The sequence below is a fragment of the Falco naumanni genome, chromosome 14 (assembly GCF_017639655.2).
Source record: "Falco naumanni isolate bFalNau1 chromosome 14, bFalNau1.pat, whole genome shotgun sequence".
Classification (NCBI taxonomy): Eukaryota; Metazoa; Chordata; class Aves; order Falconiformes; family Falconidae; genus Falco; species Falco naumanni.
In genome coordinates this window covers 11,297,214-11,313,307 of record NC_054067.1, presented here as the reverse complement: position 1 = coordinate 11,313,307, position 16,094 = coordinate 11,297,214, and the positions used below count along the sequence as shown (strand labels likewise).

The 16,094-nt window shown below is 38.2% G+C and overlaps 1 long non-coding RNA gene across 2 annotated transcripts in view; it reads left to right on the top strand.

The window, feature by feature from the left end:
* LOC121097581 overlaps window positions 1-16,094 on the top strand; it is a 64,859-nt gene that overhangs the window by 26,519 nt on the left and 22,246 nt on the right. Inside the window, exons 3-5 of one of the 2 annotated variants that reach the window (XR_005831010.1) lie at window positions 3,549-3,661; window positions 10,003-10,071; window positions 11,943-12,004. This is a non-coding gene — a long non-coding RNA (uncharacterized LOC121097581). Of the gene's footprint in view, window positions 1-3,548; window positions 3,662-10,002; window positions 10,089-11,942; window positions 12,005-16,094 lie in introns of both variants that reach the window. The other variant, XR_005831009.1, reaches the window with a different exon arrangement.

Sequence of the window (16,094 nt, the reverse complement as noted above, 5' to 3'; positions counted from 1 at the left end):
CGCAGTGCTGTGACATAGCGGTGCTTGGAAAACTTCCATGACTGGCTGTGGAAGAAGAACACCACTTCTAGTGTTATGTTACCTGAAAAGAGTAATCTCAAGCGTCACTAACACTGCTGCTAGGACATTCCCAGCAAACATCTTAGGGATGCTGAGAAGCATATGGGATGATTCAGACAAGGCCACATGCAGAAAGTGAGGCAACCACATGTGCCCTCTGTGGGACATTGGGGAGAGATGGAAAAAGGAGTCCAACAGCGATGACACACTTCTTTCATTGTCCCCCTGCTGTGGACAAGAGGGTAGGCAAGGTTGTGACTAAGCCAGTTAAACTGTGTTTGTCTGAAGATGTGTATCACGTATAAGAGAGTCTTGTTATGCTGCCTTAGCTGTAAGATTCATCTTCCCTCTCGGGTCAACTAGCTTTCAGAAATCCTACTCACTTTTGGACTGAAAAACTTTCTGGAGTTCATAACCTTATCAAATACCATGTGCATTTTAAATTAGCAGCTTCCTTTTCCTTCCGCTCTTCCCTCCTGATGACCAAAGCAACAATCCATCCTGGCATCATCATCTCCCAAAAAACAGAGGATGTTAGTCCACTGTTTCCACTTGGTAATTGGTCTGATTTTGGCTGAACATCATAGTTCATTTCACCACATTTACTGAGGAGTCTGATAACTATTTTTCAAAGGTTTGTTTTCCTTCCAAAGAGAAAAGCTGTTCTCTTTTGATCATGACACTCAAGCTGGTGAAAATTACTGGATTCACTACTGCTTGTACCAGCTGAAGCTATGACTCAGTACTCGCACTTTTAAATGCTATTGAGAAATACAGTTCATTTATAACATGACACAGAATGTCCATAAAGGATAATTATCAAAATGTAGTAGTCTTTTATCCTTCAGCTATATTACTGATATCAAATGTGTGAAAAATATTATCATTTTAAATCAGATATTACATAGAGAGTTATCTGATTACCAGCAGAAGTCTTTGCAGCAGATTTTAATTTAGCCTTATGCATTTTTAACATGACAGCTGGAGCACAGTGTGCATATGGCATACTAATAGAGAAGGAGGCTAATAGCCAGTTCTGTTTATCTGTTCTTGCAAAGAAAAGAAACAGGAAATAAGCAAAAATGTTTAAATTGCATGCTGCTGGATAAAAGCACCAGACACTGCATGGCAAACTGAAGTAGTATTCAGAGATTACTTCGTTATTCAATCTCCGGTTTGTTTTTCAGAGACTAGCTAGCTTTTTTTGGTTTGTTTTCAATTACACCACTGTAGTGTACATTGAGAGATCTATCATTTATTTATCAAATAGAAAGTTGTGCTGGAAATGCTGCCTCGCTGTAAACTCCATTTTCAGTTGCTCCTCACTTTGCAAACAAGGAGTCCTCTTGAGTTGAAATTTCCTCTATTTGATCATGACATTTTGGTGCTTGTTTGTTTCTGCAAAACTGGGTCTTATTCAGCCTTTTTGAAGCTAGTGTTTTTAAAACAAACATGCACTAAGTGATTAAGAACATGAAAACAAATATTTCATTTTGTTATTCGTTCATACTGGAAAAAGGAAGAGAATCAACATAGAGAGCTCACTTTTTTTAGAGAGAAAAAAGGAAAATAAGCTCACAAGCTTTAAAATATGTGTTCAGCTCCCCACTATCTGATTATATTGTCAGTGGGATTTTTCTGGTAGGTTTCTTTTATCAAACCAAATTTTTAAATGTATGGGTTTGATAGGTGATCTGCTACATGGTGGGGTTTTGGGGGGGTTGGTTTTTTTTGGGTTTTTTTGTTTTTGTTTTGTTTTTTTTTTTTTTTTGCAGCTATTCTGATGAATAGAGTGAATTCAAAATGAGCTCTCAAAACTCAATTCCGTCAAAGATTATTTAACTTCAAAGAAATGTTAAAGACAACACTATAACTAGTCTAAAACTATGAGAAAAATAATACGGTTTCTCATAGCTCTTCTCTTTTTAAAGGAAAAAGGAAACCTAATAAAAAATGCAAACAAAATGCTTAAGGAATTTCAGTAAACCAGGAATTTGAATTTGGGAATGCATGGTTAAGTTTAGTATTTTTTTATTAAATATTGTTTGCATGATGGTCTAAATTTAGCATTAATTTTCCTCTTCATTTTTATTATATCGAATAAGGAAAAGTGTGATTTGCAGAAACTTATTTTTCATTCAAAATCTGTGGTTATAGTTCTAAGAACCACAGCTACTCACTGGTTTGCTACCATGTTGCAATTTTACATTCATCACTCATTTTGCCTCTATTAGTCTCCTCTTGGACAACTGAGTTTTTCTGACCCCATGCACTGGACCCACATTATGTTCCTGGTTTCAGTGCTAGCGAACTAGCCAGCTTTTGACAAGTTTCTTTTTTCTTACTAGAAATAATGATCCTGAACTATATTTGTCAAGTGTCTTTGAAATACACAGATAACAAATGTTATATTGCATTAGATATGATTTATTTTGACTTGTAATAGAGTTCCTTTGCACCACTGTGGAAAACGAGGGGAAGGTAAGATTAAATAGATCTGTAGTGCAACATCCTCATGTATTAAACAAGCCAGCCTCCTGAAACATAAATACATTAAATACACATCACGGAACTGTTAAGGGGGATTAAAGAAGAGCAATAGTCTTCATCTTACCCTGAACAGCTGTTAACGGTCAATGTGACCTGGACTCAAATTGGGTACTCAATGGGTAAAGAGAAAATTTTCCCTTTATGGGCTCAAGTTGCCTACCTTAAAGTTAATGACCTCTAAATCAACACTTGATGGTTTAGCACATGAGAAATTCAGGAGGATGGAATACTTTAAACACCTATTGACATTCTGAAGCAGTTTGCTTTCTGACCTTTCATGACAGAATGAGTTCAGCCAGCAAACAAGAGAATGTCAGAATCTGCTGCAGAAACTGACTGCAATTATGAGACTAGCAAAGGAAACAAATGACTTAGGCAATATTTTTAGATTGGAGAATGGTGGGCAGGTTATGAATACAGTACTTAATAGTGAGGTGGCATGCAGGTACCCTTTTAAAAGGTCATGCCTGCCTGAGCTGGGAGTGGTTTGGTTTGTAATGACGGCAGAGTCTCTATCTGAAGTGGTTTCCGTATGTGATGGGAAGGCACTGCCTGTGTAATATTCCTGGAATATAGAGATCCAACAAACGGCATTTCTGGAAACTGGATTGCTCTTTGGCATGTCTGAGAAGATGTTAAATGTGGTTCATAAAATGATGGTAATTTCCAATTTGATTTCTTAACTGACTCTACATGGTTTTTTTTTAACTTGATTGTCAAATGGTGCCAGTTGTTAGTTAATGTGAACCCATTCAATTTGAATCACCTTGTTTATACCTTGCAACACGTCATTTTAAATAGATGTTGCCATACCTTCTAATGTACTTGTGCTCCCAGTAATTGAAAGAGTTTCATCAAAAAACGCAATGAAGATTTGCTGAAAATAATTGCACAAATGTCGAGAAACTCCATTTGCTTTCTCTTCTCCATATTCTTAGGGCCTTGTCTAAGCCCTGGAGAAACTCAGTGAATTTGGGTCAGGCCTTTCACTGCCCTCTTTCAATGAGGGTGTTGCAGCTGCTTTGCTGATTTTGGAAAATCAGAAAACCAGGTGAGTGTTCTTTTCTAACTTCAGTGCTCCTTTTATTTGATTTGTGTTCTGAGAAAAAACAAAAACAAACCCACCTCATAAGAATTGTAAGAAATTTATCAGATGGATGTTGCATCCTTCATGATTTTTCAAGTGCTTTTTATCTTGGTGGTGGTTTAGCAATGTAATAGAAAATGATGGGGCTCTGACAGCAATTCTGTAGGAATTTTTGCATCAGACAATAAGAAATGTGTCCTCTTTGATTTAACTGATACTTACACAGTAGATTTGGGTCTGCCTACCATGTGATTAGAAGCCAAATTTTTTCTCTGCTCAGCCCTGGTATTGTAGGACAGTTGAGGTTACTCCTGACTGGGAGCTTCCCTGAAGGACAGTTCCATTGTGTGCAGCTGCAGTGCCACAGAAGTTCAGTTAAGCAGAATTTTTCACTAAAATAACTTGGGCATGCAGGACTGATCTTGCAAGAACAAGATTTACATACACAAAAATGATCCCTCATCTCCTTAACTTGCATCAAGTATGCTTTACAAAGTATTCCTCAAGGATATGAAAGGCAGACCACGGCACAGTATCTTCAGTTTCCAGACGTAACTGTCAACTTCAGCAGTCATTCCACTGCAGTGACCTCCAACTTATTCACACAGGCAGCAGAAACATGCAGGGTTTTACAGTGTTTTGAATTTTTAAACAATGTTGGTTTAATGTAATCAACTAAACCTAATCCACAGTGCTACCCTAGTGATATGAATAATATCTGAAATGGAGGATAGAATATGTTCAGAATAGCTGAAATATTTTACTTTCCTGATTGGATTTTAATGATGTTATATGTATGAAATTGATCTCTGAAAAAGTTAGGCCTCTGGCTAACTGACCTTCAGTCCCATGTGACAACATACTTGAAGAATAGACTTAATCCTCTAAAAAAGTGCCATTTGTTGTGCCTAATGCTTTCAATATTACCTGCCTCTGTTTTTCACATCACAAGAAATTCATATGCTTGCTAGGAGGGATACATTTAACTCTTATTTTGCAGAATGACAATATAGTCACTATACCTACTGTAGTTATTTTTTGGTTCAGCACAATAGCGAGGATAGTGATTTTATGGCAGACAGAATGAAGGTAAGATAAGGTGAGGAACCAAGTTCTTGAGATCAGAGGTATAATCTCCTTGGCTGCGGCTTTATGGTGCCAGAAGAACCACGAGCACCTGAAGGCAGTTCCCGTCCCTGCTCCACATGGGTGAGTCCCACTAAATTTGTGCAGACCAAATTGCCTCCTGGACAAGAGCTTTGACGCCAGTTCAGCCACTGTGGGAAATCATGGAGTGATATTTGGGTTGGAAGGCAAATGGCAGTGGAGTTTTTCCAACTAGAAAGTTTGCAATAGTAGATTCTTATTCACAAGGTCATTTTGCCTGCCTCTCTGTGACTCAAGTGCTGTATCAAGCCAGCTCAGGGGAGAGTAGGTGTCGGAGTTAAAGCTGAATTTCAGAGTCTGGAACACTAAGGCAGCGTATAATATTTGCTGGGGGACACTGGTGTTTTGATTTTCCATCACAGGAGGGTTATGCATGCTGGCAGCCTTGAGGGTTGTGCCACATATCTTCCCCAAAGGGGATCTGTGTGCAAAGATTCTGTAAAGGGAAGGATGGCTCCCCAGCTGCCTACGGACATTAGCTGATAGTTTTAAAGCATTCCTCCCTATCCAGAGTGCAGCAGTGCAGAACAGTGTATCACATCCTCTAGCACTGAAAAATCTCTGTCATTGGGGGGAAGCAAATACAGAAATGTGAAACCAAGTGAGCAGTATGAACAGCTGAACATTATCTGCTACTTCTTAGTATCAAAGTGTGCAGGTTTCCCACCCCCACCCCCCCACTCAGCCCCCGTGCGTTTCTCCTGAGAAGAGTATCTGATGCAGAAGAGTGTTTTTTTTTAAATCAGATATCAAAATGCTGCAGTGAACAGCTAACTTGCACATCTTAACGTCTAGAACAAGCACCAACAAACTTCTAGAGATATTCCTGCTTGTATTGCTGTCATCTTTATGTTGGTATTGCAATCAACAGGCTTGCTGTGTGCCATCAGCCTCTATAAGACTAAACCAATTTCGCTGAAGTATGACATATGCCAAATGATAATAGGCTAACGAAAGATAGTCTGTTTTTAAGTTTGAAAGGCGAGAAGGTGTTCTCAGGTACTGAATGGCTGCAACGAACAGCTCAGAAACACAATGAAAGGTTTTTCTGGCAATATGCCTTTGGGACAAGGAAGGAAGAACAGCTGGTTACGTTCTACAGGTTTGCTGGCTGATCAGGGCAGTCTGCACCGGCTCCCTGCTGCTGACCAGCTGAGGATCTTGGTAGAGACAACTGCAGCCCCAGAGAACAGCCCAGGTGCACAAAAGTGTTTAGAAGCACAACTGCCTTTGAAGCCAGTTTAGCTAAAATGAGTTAAAAGTCATAACACTGCTGAAGATGTTGGCTGTACATCTCTACACTTAAATAATTGAAACATGCTTTTCTCACTGTGGTCCAGGATTCTTTTGTCAGTGGCAGTCTGTTCTCACCTTAGCCCACCAGCTAAACATCCTTGCTCACATGTCGAACAGCAGCATGCTAATTAAGAGTGGAATAAAAATCTGTGGAGGATTAGAAAAGGGAACTTTAAATTAAAATTCTAACTTTATAAAAGATTGTCTGCACATGCAGAACTTCACAGATCATTGAGTTCAGATTCCTGACCTCTGATATAGGGCAATCCTATGAGATGATAAGGTTGCTTCTAGCTGCTCTAAATGTTTCCACATTTTATCTAGCATTATTTGCTTTCTTTACAAGATGTGCTAAAAATATTTTATGCAATATGATTTTACTATATATATATATATAAAAAATAATGGCTGAGAGGTGGAGTGTTGCAGCATTCTTACATCTATTAATGCTACTTTATTAATGCATTTATAAGGACAAAGATTAAATATTTATAAGGTTTACTCTTACTTGGTGTGCTGATATTAATCACGTTGTCATGTGGTAAGATTGGAGCAGAAAACACATGTATCTATACACACACCACTCTCTAAAATTCTAATTTACCTAATTACTTAGTAAATAAATATAATACACTACATATGAAAAGCTGAAGTAGGAAAATATGGTAATTGGAAAATCAAAAAGCACAATTTTCTCCACCAAAGTTGTGCAAGAACCTTCTGCAGATAAGCAGCTGCATTGAACTGTTGTAGTGCCCTTAACCCTGGGGGACAGTGCTGGAATACTTCACTTCTGTTCTTATGAAGGTTGTGATTCACATTTATGCTTTCTTGTTATGACATTTGCATTTTCACTGTATAAGTCATTTTATATATACTTTTTTTTTCCTCTCTTTGTTGTGTCCTAAAAACAGTTCTAGCCAACTCCCAGGGTTACATTCTTTTAGTAATTGACCATTTGTATTTAGATGCTGGAGGCCTTTGGCTTCATCCTGTCCCTTGTATTTCAAGGTCTCTAGTATCATCTAGTGCCTATACTCTCAGGAATGCCTGCTTTGAGGTGTAGAAAACGTGTCATCAGTCTTGAAATGCTGGTGGCTCTCTGCAGAGATTCAAGGTCCTGTTTTAGATGATATGCTAGGCTGATGCTCAGCTGGTATAAATCAACACAGCTGCACTGGATCTGTCAGGACTCAACTAACCTGAACTGAATATGTGGTCCTCTTTTTAGACATTACTCTCTCTCCCATCAGATTTGCAATCTGGTTATTTTTTTCTCTAAGAAGTAGTATAGTTTTGCATACTTGTACTCGCTGAATTTAGCACACCTGTTAGAATGAACAACCTCAATTCACTCATAATCCAACCTCAATATAGAGTAGTTACTGATCATATCCTATTTCTTCTGAGTTCCTTACTGCACTGCAAGTGTGAGATTCACAGTGTTGTATCCTGTCAGTGCTTCTGTCATACTTCTACAGTAATTTTTAATTTTCTGGCAATTATTTCATATTCTGTTTTGGTGGTATGCATAGTGAGAATAGTGATACAAACATCTGTGAAGACATGGTTTGAAGCGTACTTCCTTCTTCGGAAAAATAGTTGATGTCAGTTTGTTTTATGTAATAGGCCACGGAGTACCTAGTCAAAACTGCTGTTCTCATCCAGACTAGAAAGATATGGTGCACATTACTGAAAACCTCTTATAATTCTGACTTTGAAGATGGGGTTTTATGTTTTCCTTTGATCAAGAACATTTAATTATACTAAAGATCCAGTTCTGCTATAGTTAGATGAAAAGTCTTTATGTTGAAATATTGACTTTTCTAAAAAAAAAAAGATCTTCACATTAATTCTCAAGTAACCCTGTAAATTACTGTGCTAGATGGAGGAAGAGTTAAGGTTTGGACTTCTTGGAACACGGGTCTCCTAAAAAACATTGCCTTCAAATCAGTATTTTTTTAACATTCTTTCAAATTTATTTGTACATCTCTAGGGATCGAATCATCTTGTCATCCTATCTTCCACCCAATTAATTCCTTTTGCTTGATTTTAGTGTCAACAAAATATTCCTAGATCCTGAAAACCCTACTCATCCCCAACGTTTTATATGTTTCTGATCTTTCGTTCATGTTTTATGAACATAATTATAAAAATATATTTTAAGTAGGATACTGGGCAGTTACTGCAGTAGGTGTTGTCATGATATCTCCTGGCTGAATCCAGGCAAGATAGAGCTTTTTGCATATTGAGTTAGGGCAAAAAGTTAACCTCAATTAGTTAATCCGCACAACTGTTTGTGCTTGAGAATCAGCTCTGGCGTAGCAGTCCCTACTGCCAGTTGGTGACTGCTAAATCAGAGCTGTCCTCAACTCTGAACAGGGTGTAAGGGCCCCTACAAGTGTACAGTGGCAGGCCAGTGTACCCAGTAAAGTAACCCTTTCCTATGTGCATTTAAACAGTAAATTTTACTCATCATTCATTTGGAAAGCAAAAGCAAGTTTTAAAGTACGTTTTTCATCTCAGTTACTATGTGGTTTTAGAACTAACCTGCCTCAGACTAATGTTGTTCCATAAGTAGAGTCTTTTGGGATTTTCTCCTCAGTTTATAACCTTCCCCCTTTAGTGCACTTGTCAGAAATTCAGTATAGTTTATTGCATTCTTACACAGGCCTTGCTCCAGGTTTTGCCTCCAGATGGCTGCGGATCCCATCAGTGGGTCGCTTCTACTTCAGCAGCTTGGCTTTTCCTCCTGTTAATGAGCATACCAACGCTGGCACTGCTGTGAGATCGGCTTGAGGAAACCAAAGTGTTATTTAACAAAGGAATGTTCCCTAATCTGGTGTGCTACACACCTCTGCAAATCCGTCTGCATTATATCTTTCCTTCTGCACTCCAAATTTGTTCTACTGTTTGCATGACAATGAATCTGAGAGGATTGCGAGAAGCTACAAGTATCTCCTGACAGGCAACCATTGGTGCTGACCTGGAGTCCAGGCATGACATGAAGTCAATGGACTTAAGTAGCCCTCTCCAAGAGAGAGGATCAGATACTAAAGGTGTATTTATTATCGCCCTGAAAGTTTCTTAATTCAATGGTTTATAACACAGACAGCTTGATATCACTTATCTCCAAAAAAGGATCTACCGCTTCTACAATGCCTGGCTTTGTCAAACTCTTAAGCATGATGACGCAGAGACAACTCACAAGCTCAGGGCTAAGGATGTGCTCAAATGTCATGTTGGCTCCCTTCCTGAGTCCTCTTATTAGTCTTGGATTCAAGGAACGGTCACTACAGAGGGGTAGTATTCATCCCCCAGTCTTTTGTCTATCTGTATGTTCTTGTATTTCATTACCGTAAATATTCCTAGTAGCTCTACCTTCTGATGAAATAATATTTGTCTTATGATTGTCTGAGAATACGCAACTGTGTTATGTATAATGACATTTGGGAGAACGTAATTTGAGTTTAAGGGAGTTATTTTTTCCCACAGCAGATGTATAATTCAATTAACACTAATTTTAAATCTAGATATCACTTTACCTCTGCTGCACTGCACAGGTAATTACTTTCTGGTTAACTTAAATTACTTTGTAGTTGCAACAGTGGAGTTATTCTTAATGCATTTAGAGTACTAAGTCTTGTTTTTAGGACTAGTGAATCCTGTGTCTGATTCTGTACATTGTAGCATTGGACTGCTTGATGAAAATGATGTGATTCCCACTACTGTAAGTACCCTGTTTAAAAACAGTGTTAAAATGAATTAATGAAAACATTCAGAGTTAAGGAATTCTGGCTCAAAGTTGGAATATATGAACATTTTTTCCTGTCCCTAAACAGGATGTCTGTAACCAAACATAAGGAATCCACAGCTCTTTCGGGGAGTTACTCACATGAAGCTAAGAACAGGTGTGTCTTCAGACCAGGTTGGTGTGCATGGTAATCCCCAGACATCAATTAAAATCAAACTTTTGATTTTTGTGCTATTATAGACTTTTAACTGGAATATGGCTGTATATGCCTTCATGTTATGGTACTGTGTGTTGGAGGGAAATAAAAGGTTTCCATGCACCAGTGAGCTCGGTAGGATGCTGTGAAGTGTCTCCACCTGCTCTGACAAAGGGGAAGGAGGGTTTGTGCCTTTGTTGTTAAAGCCCAAACTTTACATGAACTGTCATCTGCTTGTGCACTGATTTAAACGAGATCATCTTGGGCCTCTTCTTTGTTGAGATAACTTGTTAGTAGTATCTAATTCTGCTTGTTAGTTGAATCTAGCTCTTCTCAAGAGTTAATCTTTCAGCTGACAAGCTCTGCTAGAATGGTGTATTGACAAAAAGCCAGGGACTCTGGCTGAGTTATTATTTTTTTTTTTTTTCTGCAGTATTCTCAGAAGTGCTTTTGGAATGGAGGGCTTCTCTTAAAATACCAATTGATATGTAAAAGCCACAAAATATACACTTCAAGGTCTAAACCCAGTTTATTCTCTGATAAATGGTCCTTTGGGAAAAATCAATTACAGTGCCAGGAGATAGAGTTTAATCATGTCTTTTGAAAGGCCAGATGAAAATGAAAGGTCATACTCAAATTTATTCCTCCTCAGAGAATAAATGTTTAGTGTCTAGAACTATCTTGGCCCCATACCTATATATGTGTGTATATATATTTTTATACTCACATACACATACCCCCCCCCACACACACAAATTGCCCTGTTCAGTGCATTCTGTCATAGCAAACTGATCTTCAGCTACTCAGATTTATGATTAATGGCACATAGAAGGATATATAGGTTTGTTCCTGTGAGGGCATAACAGGATGACAGATCTGGCGGTTGCTGCTATTTTTGCCTTAAAAAACACCCAAAATTCTCTTTAAGGAAGAGAAACAAGAATGAGGAGGGAAAGTAACCCCAGGGCAGCTTCTTAAAAATAATTACAAATAATGCAAAATAAGTTCATTAACTAAGTCTAGAAGACCTATGTTCGTCTAAAATTGATTCTGAGAATCCTTATTTTCTATAACCCTGCATTGTATTTTGTTGTGGAATTAGATTCTGATATCTCTTTCCTTTCCCATGTCATAGAACATAAGGTTGTTAATTATTGCTGTAGGGGTAGGTTTGCAGATTTTCCTCTCAATTTGAAAGTTTATCTTTTCCCCCATGAAAAATGAAACCATGCTGAAAAATGTGGAGCCTTCACATTTCTTGGTATAAAAATCTCAGTATGAGAGCCTTGGTTTTAGTGTTTAAGGTCTCTAGCTTCAATATAAAGCTTCAATATAAAGAATTTTCTTTGGTGCAGGTGTGGCTAGGTGAAATGACATGGTCTCTTCAGAAGGAATTCAAATATAACCATAGTAGTTCCCTGTGGTCTTGAATTTATGAGTTCCTTAAAATCTATAGCACTGCACGGTCTTTGATGAATGTTTACCATGCTCACTGCTCCTGGAAGTTAATCCATTGGCAACTTTGTGCAGAATGGAGGTGGAAGTAGTGCAACCGATGGTATTCAGGCTCTTGTAGATCTTCACTCAAAACACAGATTTTTCCTAGACTGTCAATTTCACAATTTTAGGTAGCATCTACGAGTTTATATGTTACATGCCTATAATTCTGCATACTTTATTAATAATGACCTGCAACATGTTCACTTGCTTATTTTCAGTAGTGGATATCTGACCCATTACAGGTCTGTGCTCCCAAACTTTGTCCTCAGTGCCACTGAGGCTGACACGGGATTGAAGTCTAAGTGTGTATTTTTATGTGGGTTTCTTTACAGAGTTACTGCTTGTACTTGGGAAGAGCATAGACATCATTCTGAAGGTCATGTGCTGTCCACAGGTGAGGCATACCGCTTGTGAATGTTGGGTTTATAATCACATTTCTTACTCTGTGTGTCCTCGTAATTATTCATTTACACTGATTCTTAGACAGGAATGCAGAATGATTTAGATCCTGTTTTCTGGTGATTTTCTTCCCCTCGTGTCATTGTGCACCAAGATGAACTGGTCTAGGAAACATATTATAGTGGCACCTGTCAAATTGCATCATCCTGAGAGGAGGGTATGATGTGGTGACATTTGGGGAGGTGAAAGAGATTCTTTTCAGTGAAACCTCTGAGCAAAATACTAAATTGCAGTTCAAATGTATAAAAACTCTTTTGCTTTGTAATAGCTTCAGTAGTAAATCCGTGAGTACTCAAACTTCGGAACAGGAAAGGCCTTGAACTTTTAGAGGAATCAGCAGGTCCTTTCTTTCTTCCTGGACTCTGATGATGGGTGAAGCTTCATAGGAGCAAAGCTAGTGTGGTAGGGAGTAGAGTCTGAGGGGAATGGAAGGCTGATTTCTTTTATTACTAGATTATTTTATTTAACATAATTATTCCCTGACTAATCAGCAGATGATTAAGGCATCCGAGATCACCAAAACTTTTGTCACCATTATAATTTGTAAAATCCAACTGGATATAATTTTACAGAGAAATCTTTTTTTATTCATATAAAAAAGAAGCAATAAAGAACTCATCAACTAATCCAGCTAACACTTCATATTTCACTCCTAGACTGCTCTAGTAATCAGTTATCATGCTGTGCTTCATTCTCATGTAACCTACCTCTGGGCAAAGAGAAATAATCCATTTCAATTTTAAAATCCTCCTGAAAGTAAGTGAACTTGATCCAAAGACTAGTGAAATAATTAAAAAGGTTTCCTTTAGCCTTGACATGGGTTTTGGATTAGACTGCTTTTTGACTAATAAAGTATTTAATCTGGTGAATAGACTATCCTTTTTTTACAGCATAGAATGTAAGATAGAACTGAAATAATTTAATAGCAATTCCTAAAGAACATAAAAGGTCAAGGTTTTCAAAAGTTTTGCTGGGCTAGATTTTCCATGGACAATTTTCAAAACTGTATTATTTTTGACACCTTTGTAAATATCCCCAGGTGGGCTATGCAATGTCACTTTTTTTTTAGTTCTCCCAGGTGTTGTTTACTATCTTTTCTCTCTTGCAGTAGCAATCAGAAATGCTAAGCGAAAGGTAAAGGTGGATGTTAAAAAGTTGGCCAGTGGCCAAGCTGAAGCAACATAGCACTTTGGGGAAATAGTGCATGTTGGACACTTTAGATGTGCATTAACTACATAAGAGGAATGTTGAGAGGTTAATTGCTATGAGTGAAACAAAACAGCAAAGATGTTGTCAAATTAGCCTACCTGACTATGCTTATGAGCGACTGAAACACTGATACAGACTGTAGAAAATAATGAAGTTTATAATCAGTTGCAGTAAATAATATGCTAATTATTTTAATTATTACATTTAACTCAATGGTATTCATTAGATACTTTTTAAAATTCAGTTTTATCACATGCTATGAGATTGAGAATCACAGTTTGGTGAATAAAAATGTTAGTTAAAATGTAAGCTCCACTTCAATACTCTGGCCAAGCCAGCAGTATGGCAACATCTATCTTATTTTGTGCAGAGGAGACTAAGCCAGATCCACAAAGAGACTCTGGCAGAATCAGTGTATTTAATTCCAAAAACATGGCCCTGTACACTGTGGTGTAACTGACTCTGCAGATGCCTAAAGCACCTTTCCATTAAGTCCGTAATATGCCTACAGTCATGCCAAGAACTACTTCATATTTCTCGGGGCTGATTAGCCAGAAACTCAGTGTCTTGCTGTAAATCCTCTTGGAGGTTTCCTGGTGGGCTTCTCAGAATGCTCCAAGTAAAGGATAGAAGACTTGAGCTCCTGCTGCTCATTCTTTAATTTGCACCCTAAGGAAGAACAGCTGCTCTTCTTCCAGGTACTGGTGTAAGGGCTAGAGGATTTGTCCAATCAATGGGAGATTTGAATTTGTTTACCTTGTTTGTCTGGAATATTTAAAACTATGGCTTCTCAGGACAGATCTATATTTAGTAAGGTTTGCTTGATGTTTTGAAAGAAAAATGTATGTTCTTGCCCATTGGGCAGGACAGGCAGAGCTTCCAAGGAGAAGGTACTATTTGTTGTAGCGCTGCATGAAGGCCTTATTCTCCTGTCTTACCCTCTGTCCAGTCACTTTTGTCAAAAGCCTTTCTTTATTTACTAAATTCCAACAACATCCAACTTTTGGATTTTGGATGCTTGAGGAGTTTAACTCTCCATGTGAAAGGTAACTCAGTGCCTAATGGAATTTGCTGCACCTCAGTCTGAGAACCTACAACAGACATAAAGCTGTGCCTAGCTCAGGTGACTTGAATTCATTATTATATCTGGCCTGCAGCAATTAGTAAAGGAGGAATTTTCTTAGCAAAGATGTCAGGTTGCTGCATACATAATGCAGATCCCAATGATTACAAGGAGCTTAGAGGAGCTGTGCATGCTAGCCCCCCGCTGATCCTAGCCCCGGCTTCCTCTTGCTGATTTCACATGTATGCTAGAAATCACAGAACAAAGCTCTGCTTTTGCTCTGTATCTATCCCTTCTATAAGCCATAAGAGTTAGCTGACCTTTTCTATTCATGGGTGGCAGGCAGCCAGCTGTCCATCTCAGATGCATAGTTTGTTTTGTGTGACATAGGTAAATACATGCCAAAAGAATCTTAATCTCAGAGGATAAGTCTTTACTAACTGTTATCTCAACAAAAGCTTAGCAGGGACTAGAGATTTATAACTGAACTGCACTGCTGACTTTGTTAGAAAAGACGCTTGAACCTCTTACAAGATTGTAATCTATGTGCAGAAAAACCAAGGCACTAAGAATTACTTTCCTATGTGGCAGAGCCTCAGAATATCATGATTACGGAAATCTATTTGATTAAAAGATTCAGGGAGCCTTAGCTGTTTATGAAAAATGAAGCAGATTAGGAAACTCCTTTTCAGAATCCAATAGCAAAATGGATGTGTAACAAAAAAGTCAGATGTTTCTTTGCCTAAATTGTAGTTCCCCTGATACATGCTTGGAGATTTACATGCAGGTCCTTAACTTCAAGCCATTCCATTCCTGCTGAGATGCAGCATATACCATCTCAGCGTTAGGTTAGTGGAACGTGGGCTTTTTGAAACATGAAGAGTGTTTGCTGTTATCTGCCTGAAGTGTACTCTGCAGACAGACTTACTTTGTGGCTAACCATTAAATAAAAAGCATTTGGTCCTGTCTATATAGTATTTTATATTTATAACTATTTCATCACTTGTTGAAAATAACTGTGGAATACCCCCCTCAAAGTTCTGTTTCTTGTCAGCCAGTGAAATCACTTAATTGTCTGATAATCTGAGACATTTTACCACATATATTTCCCCTTCATCAAGGTTTAGTTCTGTTGGCTCCACTTACACATTTCTGACTAATTGGACAGGATATCCTAGTAGACAAACTTCTGCAGAACTCAAGGTATAATTTAGGTGGGGAAAGAAGCTGCTTTATCTCAGTCTGTGATTCATTAAAACACAGGAATTTTGAAATTTGCTTAATATCTGCTTTAAACCTTTGCATCACATACAACAAAATTAATCAAAGAGGAGGTTTTTTCGTATTGTTGTTAAGTTCATATAGAAAGATTCAGAGAGACACTAGTGCAACTGTATATACCAAGTTAGTACGATCCATTCCAGACTCCCACAACAGAAGAGATGATGAGAGACAATAATTACACTAATTCACATGAATGTTAAAGTTCTGTGGAGTGAGGCTTTCTAGTCACTGGAGCTTCAGAAGTAGTTGAGTGAAGAGATTCACTGTGTTGCATCTTCTGCGTCTTCAAGTCTTGCATCTTGCACATCCACTTGCACCGCCAAGGTTTTGACATAGAAGTACCTTGGGCTTTTTATCCTGAGGCTGAAAGCAAAGGAGAACTGCTGGAAATGCAACACAACTGAAAAACATTGCTAGATCATGTTGCAGTAGTGTGGTTCCAAGTGGGGGTGAAGACAAGAGAAAGAAG